The following is a 9,759-nucleotide window of genomic DNA, read 5'->3' as shown; positions in this document are numbered from 1 at the left end:
TTGAACTTGCATGTAGGTTGGTGGACTCTTAATGGTCTATACAGGTATCCCCTGCTTTTTGAACGTTCACTTTACCCCGCTTTGCTTTTACATTGGTACCGAACAGGATTTCCGCTTTTATGAAAAACGACAAATTTTTTTCCATATAAATCATGCATCTTCACTTTACGCCATTTTTGGCTTATGACAGGTTTCCTGGAAATGTTCTATTTTTGGATAGCAGGGGACACCTGTATTTTCTAATGATCCAGTTTCAAGTTAAGAAATAGCTTTTTAGTTTAAAATTTCCAAAAGCAATAACTACGTTACAACATTTTCTTAATGAGGAAAATATATGGAGCCTTTGCAGGCTGGCCAAAGTTAGTCATTGTGAAAGACATTTTTTAAAGAATTTGTCCATGAGATGTGGGCATTGTTGACTCAGCTTTCATTTGTTGTCCATCACTTACTGCCCTTCCCTTGAGGTTTAGGCCCTTCAAAGTGCAGTTAAGAGTCAACCACATTGCTGTAGGTCTGGTGTCACATGTAGGCCAGACTGGTTAAGGATGACAGATTTCCTTCCATAAAGGACATTTGTGAACAAGATGGGTATTTACAATGTTTCATGGGTACCATTAGACTTGCTTTTAATTCCTGATTTTTTTAAAAATTGAATTCAAATTTCACCATTTGCCACAGTGGGATTTGAACTCATGTCCCCAGAATATTTTTCGAGACTAGTAATCCAGAGTCCTAGTGACATTATCACTAGATCACTACCTCCCCAATTTCTGATTATATTAATCTGAGACTTGATGGTATGCAATATTTTGTAATAATGCTGATTTCAAGCCCATGTATGTTTAAGAATGGAGCATATTAGATATGCCCATCTTAAAGCAGCATATGTCACCTCTATTTCCTGAAAGAAAAACAACAAGCATTTGTGGTTTAATGTCTTCAGAACTTGTATGAGTTAACAATTCAACTGGGCATCTATTCAAATATTTATTTCATAAGAAAACTGCATTTCCAAATGCTGCATTTTGTTACAGGTGGAAAGCAGTAATAATGTGCTGGGCGTTCAAACTTGCATTCTAAAAACGAACAATGAATACTTCAGTCTTCAATGTTACTTACATAACAGCAATTAAACAATGATCTGAAGTCAGGTTTACTAAATTACATATTTTGTAGTCCTAAAGGAAACACAACTTCACCTTAATGGATTTGTACATTTTGTAAGATCATAAGAAGTAGGAGGAGTAGACCAGATATTCCTCCAAGCCTGATTTTCCTTGTAATAAAATTGTGGCTGATCTCACTGTGGTCTTAACTCCATTTTTCTATCTGTCCCCCATGACCCTGGGATTGATTTTTGGACAAAAAATTGACTAACAGTCTTGAATGTATTCAATATACCAACCTCTGTTGGCTCTCCGTGGTAGAGAATTCCAAACAACTTTTGAGCCTGCTCATCTCTATCTTAAATGTGAGATTTTAAAAAAAATTTGCCTTCCTACTTCTGGATTCCCCCATGAGAGGTCACATCATCTCAATATTTATCCTATAAAGCCCATGTAGAAGCTTGTACTTTTCAGTTAAATTATCTCTAATGTTTCTGAATTTCAATGAATAAATTGCCACAATTGCAACTCCCTTTGTGCCCAATTATGGTACCATTGTCACATACTCAAAACCCAGTTCTGCCATACCAATCTTTGAGCCAAGCATTGTTAATTTTTGCCAGGTTGCTTGTGGCTCATTAGCTGCACACACTTGCAGCAGAATCACTTTCCTAACTCTAACTACATTGTTGCCACCTGTGTGGACCACAATGGCTGGATCGTCACCCTCACTGCAGGTTCTTCCTCAGCATAGAAATATCTTTAACACTGGTACCAGATAGGTAACAGCCTTTGGGACTCACCCCCTCAGTTGTGGAGAACAGTCCCTAATTATACTGTCCTTTAATACAACCACACACTTTTTACAAACCCCACTGGAATTGCTCCCTGCAAAAGGGTGCCTTGGTCAGTTTGGTCCTGCTGATACTTTCTAGTTATCCATAACTGTTGGAGCCACATGCATCTGTCCCTGACAGCACCAAATCTGACAAACCTACCCTGAGTGGAACTAACTCCCACCTGTCCCCTAAAGCCGCCAATGCATCAGTATCCAATGCTCAGATTTGCAGTAAACATTGTTGCATGCTGCAATTCATTGGCTTTTGTAATTGAGGGCATTGAAAGAGTATGTTGATTTTTGAATGAAATACGTTGTTTAATTGTCCACCATTGTTCATGACTGGATGTGGCAGGACTTCAGAGCTTAGATCTGATCCATTGGTTGTTACTGTACGGTACACATGTAATTCTGTACTGTAGCTTCAATAAATTGACACGTAATTTTAGGCATGCCTCCTAGCGTTCCTTCCTTCACTCTTTGTTGACCCAGGGTTGATTCCCTTGTCATTGTCATTTTTGGTGCCAGTCTGTTTAGTTTCATACCTTTTTTCAGATATTTTATGGTTCGATGCAACTGAATGGCTTTCTCGACCATTTCAGAGGGCAGTTAAGATTAAACCACATTGCTGTGGGTGTGGAGTCGCAGCCAGACCAGACATGATAGGACATCAGATTTCCTGAGTGAAAGGAGATTATGGAACCAGATGGAGTTTTATGACAATTGGCAATAGTTTCAATATTACCAATAAACATTTAATTCCAAATTTTATTAAATTTTAATTTCACCATCTGTGATGGTGTGATTTGAAACTGAGTCCTCAGGACATTTCTCGGGTCTTTGGATTAACTAGTAAACAATGCCATCACCTTCTCTAATCCCCATTGCTTCACCTATTTTACAGTTCTTGGATATTTAATGGATACACATGTTTGTATATTAATGTATTTATCTTCACAAATTCTCTTAATAGCTTACCTAAGGTATAGACAGACATAAATGAGATGCTTTTCATTGATGGGCTGAGTTTTCATAGAATTGGCACCAGGACATCACTGGGATAACTATATTTACTGAAGCTAATACCGACAGAAATCTCAGTCTTTACCATTTGTAGATTCCTCAGAAAGTGAATCCAAACTCAATTTGAAAACTCAGCTGACTTGCAGTGTTGTATAGTGGGTGATTTCAATCGAAGGATGAGTAAGACTTATGTTCTTTGTAGTGTTTTGTAGTGCTAGCAGTGTGCCCTACATCACAAGAACAATATAGGTTTGCTGTTAGGCTTCTGTAGTTGATTTGAATTTCAATTGGCTTCTTTCTAGAAACCAGCCGCAAACATTAATACACTCTAATCTGAGTTTCTAAATGTCACTGTTGACCACCCAAAGGAAAACATCGCCGAATATAATTGTGTGGAGAAACACAAATACGTCAATAGACACCAGAAAAATACAGAATTTGGAATTCTTAATGCTATGCTTGTGCAAGGAGAGTGGCCAGCATCATACAACTTCGTGGATAACCAATAGCCATGGAATTCAGTTTGAAACCAAAATTTTAATTGGAGAATGCAATGCCACAAAAGGCAAAACATGGGGTGGCGGGGTTTCACTGTGGCTCAATGGTTAGCACCAGGGTCCCAGGTTCAATTCCAGCCTTGAGCGACTGTCTATGTGGAGTTTGCACATTCTCCCCATGTCTATGTGGGTTTCCTCCGAGTGCCCTGGTTTTCTCCCACAGTCCAAAGATGTGCAGGTCAGGTGGATTGGCCATGCTAAATTGCCCACAGTGTTAGCAGCATTAGCCAGAGGGAAATGGGTCTGGGTGGGTTGCTCTTCGGAGGGTTGGTGTGGACTTGTTGGGCCGAAGGGCCTGTTTTCACACTGTAGGGAATCTAATCTAGGTCAACCTTGAGAAGTGCACATTCCCTCTCGACTGATGACTGCGTACAATTTTCTTTTCCTTAAGCCTTGTTGTGATTTTGAAGGTGATAATATCTGTGAATTGTGTGAATGCGCTGACACTTGGTTGTCCACGAATGACTTTAACCAATTCACTGTTTGGGAGTTCTAACTTTCAAATGCAGTTTTGAAAAGAAAATGAACGTGAAGCTTGCAATTGTTGAAAGGCATGCCTTGGAATTGTTCAGTGGCTCTACATGTTGTTTCTGCAGAATTATCAATAGGAAAAAAAAGAGAGCTAACTCTGTGATTCAATTTGTTTGGATTCACTCCTTAACATCTATTCAAGCCAGATGAAGAATGGATGTTTGCATAAGAGATTTGATTCTCTGTGGCATTAACCCTTACTCTTTTGAATAACCAGGAATTCTGCAGGGAAAGGCTGGATGACAAAGTGCAGTGTCTCACCATAAGTAACCGCAATAATGCACTCACTTCACTGTTACATGTTTCAACAGTAGCTTCAGAGTCTTGGCTTCTGCCCAAAGTAATTCCTACAGCAGAATTTGAGAATCGGTTCAGCATTTTGTGGGGAAAGGACATTGCAATGAGTAACATTTTGTTCATTTAAGAAGGTGATTTTTTTTAAGTACTCCACCTCACTGACTTCTCCTCTTCCTATTGCTGACTCCTTATCATTCATACTTGTCTTGGATTATCTTCCCTATATTTATTCGATGCCTTTAATTTCCTAATCACATACTCAATCGGTGTCAACCAATTTTATTCTCTCTTGTATTTGCATTTTCAGTTTCTCATTTATTCTATGTTTTTCATTCCCAGCTGATAACTTCCCTCTTACCTCTTCCTCCTTTTGCCTTTCTGTCATTCTTAGACTTCACTTTTTCTTTCATTTGATCTTGATTCTCTCTTGGCATCTTTTTTCACACTTTCCTTCACGAATATCAGTAACGGTCATTTTTGGATTTAATTTGTGGTTCTGGCATGGCTCTGCTTGTTAGTGGTGCCTCCTAACTCTGAAGGAAAAATGTAACATGTTTCAAAATATCCATGGATTGACTGAAGAAGGGACCATAAACATTGAAGGGATGACAGGGAGTAGAAGGCAAACACATTTGGGAGCGAAAATAGAAACTGAAGTAGATGGGTGAATCTGTGGCAAATTTGGAGTTTTTAGAAGTGCATTGGTAAACACTATGTAGGAGCAAGTTACTGCAGATGCTGGAATCTGTACTGAAAGCAAAAAGTTCTGGAATTTCCTCCCACAATCCAAAGATGTGCAGTTCAGGTGAATTGGCCATGCTAAATTGCCCATAGTGTTAGGTGCATTAGTCAGAGGGAAATGGGTCTGGATGGGTTACTCTTCGGTGTGGACTTGTTGGACCGAAAGGCCTGTTTCCACACTGTAGGGAATCTAATCTAATCTAATCTAATCACAGCGGGTCAGGCAGCATCCATGGAGGAAAAGTAAGCTAAGGTTTCGAGTTTAGATGACTCTTCAACAGAGCTGATGTGAGGTGTGAAGGTGACAGTTTTATGCAATTTATTGCTCTCTCTCTCTCCATGGATGCTGCCTGACCTGTGGTAGTCTCCAGCATGTTTTGTTTTCACTGGGGAACACTGCCTTTTTGCTGGCAGAGAACTCCTGTTGAAAAGGGGACAGGACTCTTTCCTGCCCATGTTCAGTGAAAACATTAACTTTCATAGGAATGAGTATTTGACGATGTGTACAGAGCAGTTTGCAAAGGGTGAGCAGTGAAGTATGCAGAAATCCAACATCACATCCAATCTGCAAGCGCTGCCTTCAGACACCTAAGGACAAGAATCTTCGACAACTGGGACATCTGTGCTAATACCAAAATCTTGGGCCAAGGGCCACTTTCACTTTCTGGAAACATCTACCAATATGTGGTCAGAGATGTGGCTTTAGGATCATGCTCATTAGATATACAAAAACCCAGAGAATGCATGAGACCAGTGACACAGAATTTTCTAGATGGACAATTATACTCATTGACGAGTGATTGTCAAGTATGAGATATGATTATAAACAACTCAATTACTTGCACAGATATAATAAAATTCCTTAAAGTATTATCAGTTCTGTACATTTTGATCATATATCCATAGTGATGATAATGAACCCGCCTGGTCTTCCGTCTTTGCATCCTATTCATTCTCCTCTATATCGGCATTTGTCAGTCTGTGTAATGGAAGTTTTTTAGGATCAGATAACAGATAAAATACCAGGCAAGGAGGTGCATACACAAACTAGTACCGAAGACGTGGTCATCTCACCTTTTAGGATGAACAGGTAAGTTCTTGCGATGAGGGGCAGAATTTTATGGTCTGCTGGGCATGCAGGTTTGCAGATAAGGTTGAAGATGCAATATTTTGTGGTGCCATTCCTGCTGTCTACTTATCTCTCCTTACCTTGCTGCAATTTAATGGCTTCCCACCCACCTATATTCAAACTGAAAAATTAGGGAGGCAGTTAATGGCATCAGAAATGGCTGGGAAGCCTGGCAGCTGGGGCCTCAAAGGGTTGCATCCTTTGTTGGCTGTTTAGAACTGGAGGCCCCTCCGTCTGATGGCCCCTGCACATGGCCTGTGCATTCCAGCCCCTCACCCACCCGTTCCCTCCACCAGGCCCTGCTGAGAGCCACCCAAACATTCCTGCCAGCTGGCTCCTGCCTCGTCTTCACTGTGACTCCAGAAGTTGCTAACTGTCCTGATATACCTTTGGCACTGGCGAGCTGCCGACTGATTAGATTGGCTCTCAATTTGTATAGCCAGGATTTCTCCCTGGCTGTGGGGGAAGATTGTTGGTGTCAAATCTCATCCCAAGCCACTGATGCCCCTCAAAGCACTGAACAGGTCCACTGGCTGGAATTGAGACAGTTTCTCAGTCACTCTGTCACTGACAGGACAGTTAAACCCGTTGAAATCCTGTCTGTGATGTTTAAAATGGTACTCGGGTACCATCTGAGCTCTGTATAAATGAGAAGTCGTTTGGCAGAATGCCTATTTGACAGAACTTTGCAGCAAGCATCATAATGCAGCTTGGTTGGTGATGACTACTTGTGAGATCCTTCCTGTACCTCTGGACTATCTCTGCCATTGCACGCTGCACTCGAAGCCATTGCAGGGGTGAAGAGACTGTCACACATTTCCTGCTGGAATGTGCCTTTGCAAAGAAGGTCTGCAGAGAGATGGCAGTGGTTTTTGTTGAAGTTTGTCTTGAGCAGATCTGTGACGCAAGACTCTGTGCTCTACGTAAGAATCTAAGAAATAGGAACAGGAGTAGGCCATCAGGCCCGAGCCTGCTCCATCATTCAATAAGGTGCAAAGAACAATACAGCACAGGAACAGGCCCTTTGGCCCTCCAAGCCTGCACCTATACATGTTGCCCTTGCAGACTAAAAGTGTCTTCACTTACAGGATTCTGTTCCCTTCCTATTCATGTATTCGTCCAGGTACTTCTTGAATGCAGCTATTGTGTCTGCTTCCACCACCTCCTCTGGCAGTTTGTTGCAGGCACTCACCACCTGTTGTGTGAAAAGCGGGCCTCACACATTTCTTTTAAACTCCATTACCGCCCCCCCCCCCCACCTCTCCTGCACCTTATACCTGTGCCTCTAGTAATTGATTCCTCCATCCTGGGAAAAAGCCTCAGATTTTCAACTCAATCGATTCCATTCACAATCTTTTAAACTTCTATCAGGTCGCACCTCAACCTCTTACATTCCAGTGAAAACAAACCCAGTCTATCCAACCTTTCTTCATAGCTAAAATCCCCCATACCACACGACATCCTGGTAAACTTTTTCTGTACCCTCTCCAAAGTATCCATATCCTTCTGGTAGTGTTGTGATCATAACTGTACACAATATTCCAAGTGTGGCATACCTAAAGTTGTATAAAGCTGTAGCATAACTTGTCTCTTCTTATACTCCTTGTCCCTTTCAATGAAGGCAAGCATGCCATAGGCCTTTTTTACTATCTTATCTTCCCGTGCTGCCACCTTCAGCAATCTGTGGACCTGCACACTCAAATCCCTCTGCATATCAATACTGCTAAGGGTTCTGCTATTCACTGTATAATTTCCACCTGTATTTGACCTTCCAAAATGCATCACCTCACATTTGTCCAGATTTAAACTCCATCTGCCATTTTTTTTCCCATGCCTCCAACTGATCTATATCGTGCTGTATCCTCTGACAATTCTGCTCACTATCCACAACTCCACAAATCTTTGTATCATCTGCAAACTTACTAATTAGACCAGCCACATTTTCCTCCAAGTCACTTATGTAGACCACGAACAGTAGACGTCCCAACACTGACCCCTGTGGAACACAACTAGTCACAACCCTCCATTTCGAAAAGCACATTTCCACCTCTACCCTCTGTCTTCTATTACTAAGCCAGTTCTGTATCCATCTTGCCAGCTCACCATGATACCATGTGACTTTGCTTTTTGTACCATTCTGCCATGAGGGACCTTGTCAAAGGCTTTATGAAATCCACATAGACAACATCAACTACTTTTCCCTCATCAATCATCTTTGTCACCTCCTCAAAAAACCTGATCAAGATGGTGAGGCATGACCTCCCTCACACAAAACCATGTTGTCTATTGCTAATAAAGATCATGCCTGATCTTTTTGTGGGCTCAGATCCACTTACCCACCCGTTCACCATCACCCTTAATTCCTATACTGCTCAAAAATTTATCTATCTTTGCCTTAAAAACTTACAATGAAGTAGCCTCAACCGCTTCACTGGGCAGGGAATGCCCCAGATTCACAAACCTTTGGATGAAGAAGTTCCTCCTCAACTCAGTCCTAAACCTGCTTCCCCTTAATTTGAGGCTATGCTCCCTGCTTCTAGTTTCACCCACCTGTGGAAACAACCTCCCTGCTTATATCTTACTTATTCCTTTCTTAGTTTCATATATTTCCATAAGATCCCCTGCATTATAATAAATCCCAATGAATATAGTCCCAATCTACTCAATCCCTCCTCATAAGCCAAGCCTCTCAACTCTGGAATAAAACTCCTCTGCACCCCCTCCAGTGCCAGTATATTCACTCTCAAGTAAAGAGACCAAAACTGTACACAGTACTCCAGGCTATTCCCCAGCACACACACTGAAACAAACATTTATTAGCAATGGCAGAAGCATCACCAAACCCTTACCATCTGACGCCTGGAGGAAGAAAATCTCAGCTTCTGCTTTGGGATCCTGCAACCACACGGGATAAATGTGGATTTCAGCAGTTTCCTCATTTCTGCTCCCCCCCACATTATCTCAGTCCCAAGCCTCCTCTGCACCACCCTCTTGACCTATCCATCGTCTTTCCCATCTATCTGCTCACCTTCCTCTCTGACCTATCACCTTCTCCCCCACTTTCATTCACCTATCGAATTCTCAGTTACCTTCCCCCCCAACCCCACCCCTGTCCCATTTATCTCTCAGCCCCCTCAGCCCACAAGCCTCATTCCTGGTGAAAGGCTTATGCCTGAAATGTCGATTCTCCTGCTCCTCAGATGCTGCCTGACCTGCTGTGTTTTTCCTGCCCCACACTCTCAACTCTGATCTCCAGCATCTGCAGTCCTCGCTTTCTCCTGTAAAATATAGGAGCAGAATTAGATCATTCAGCTTATTGACTCTGCTGATCTGTTTCTCAATCCCATTCTCCTGCCTTCTCCCTGTAACCCTTGATCCCCTTACTAATCAAGAACCTATCAATCTCTGTCTTCAAGGCACTCAATGACTTGGCCTCCACAGCCTTCTGAGGCAATGATTTCCAGATTCACCACTCTCTGGCTGAAGAAATTCCTCTTCATCTCGGGTCTAAAGGGTGGTCCCTCCACTCTGAGGCTG

The sequence above is a fragment of the Chiloscyllium plagiosum genome, unplaced genomic scaffold, assembly GCF_037043375.1.
Source record: "Chiloscyllium plagiosum isolate Xiang-an unplaced genomic scaffold, Cpla_swu_hap1 HiC_scaffold_11, whole genome shotgun sequence".
Taxonomy (NCBI): Eukaryota; Metazoa; Chordata; class Chondrichthyes; order Orectolobiformes; family Hemiscylliidae; genus Chiloscyllium; species Chiloscyllium plagiosum.
The sequence above is the reverse complement of the archived record's forward strand: the minus strand, read 5'-3'. Positions refer to the sequence as shown.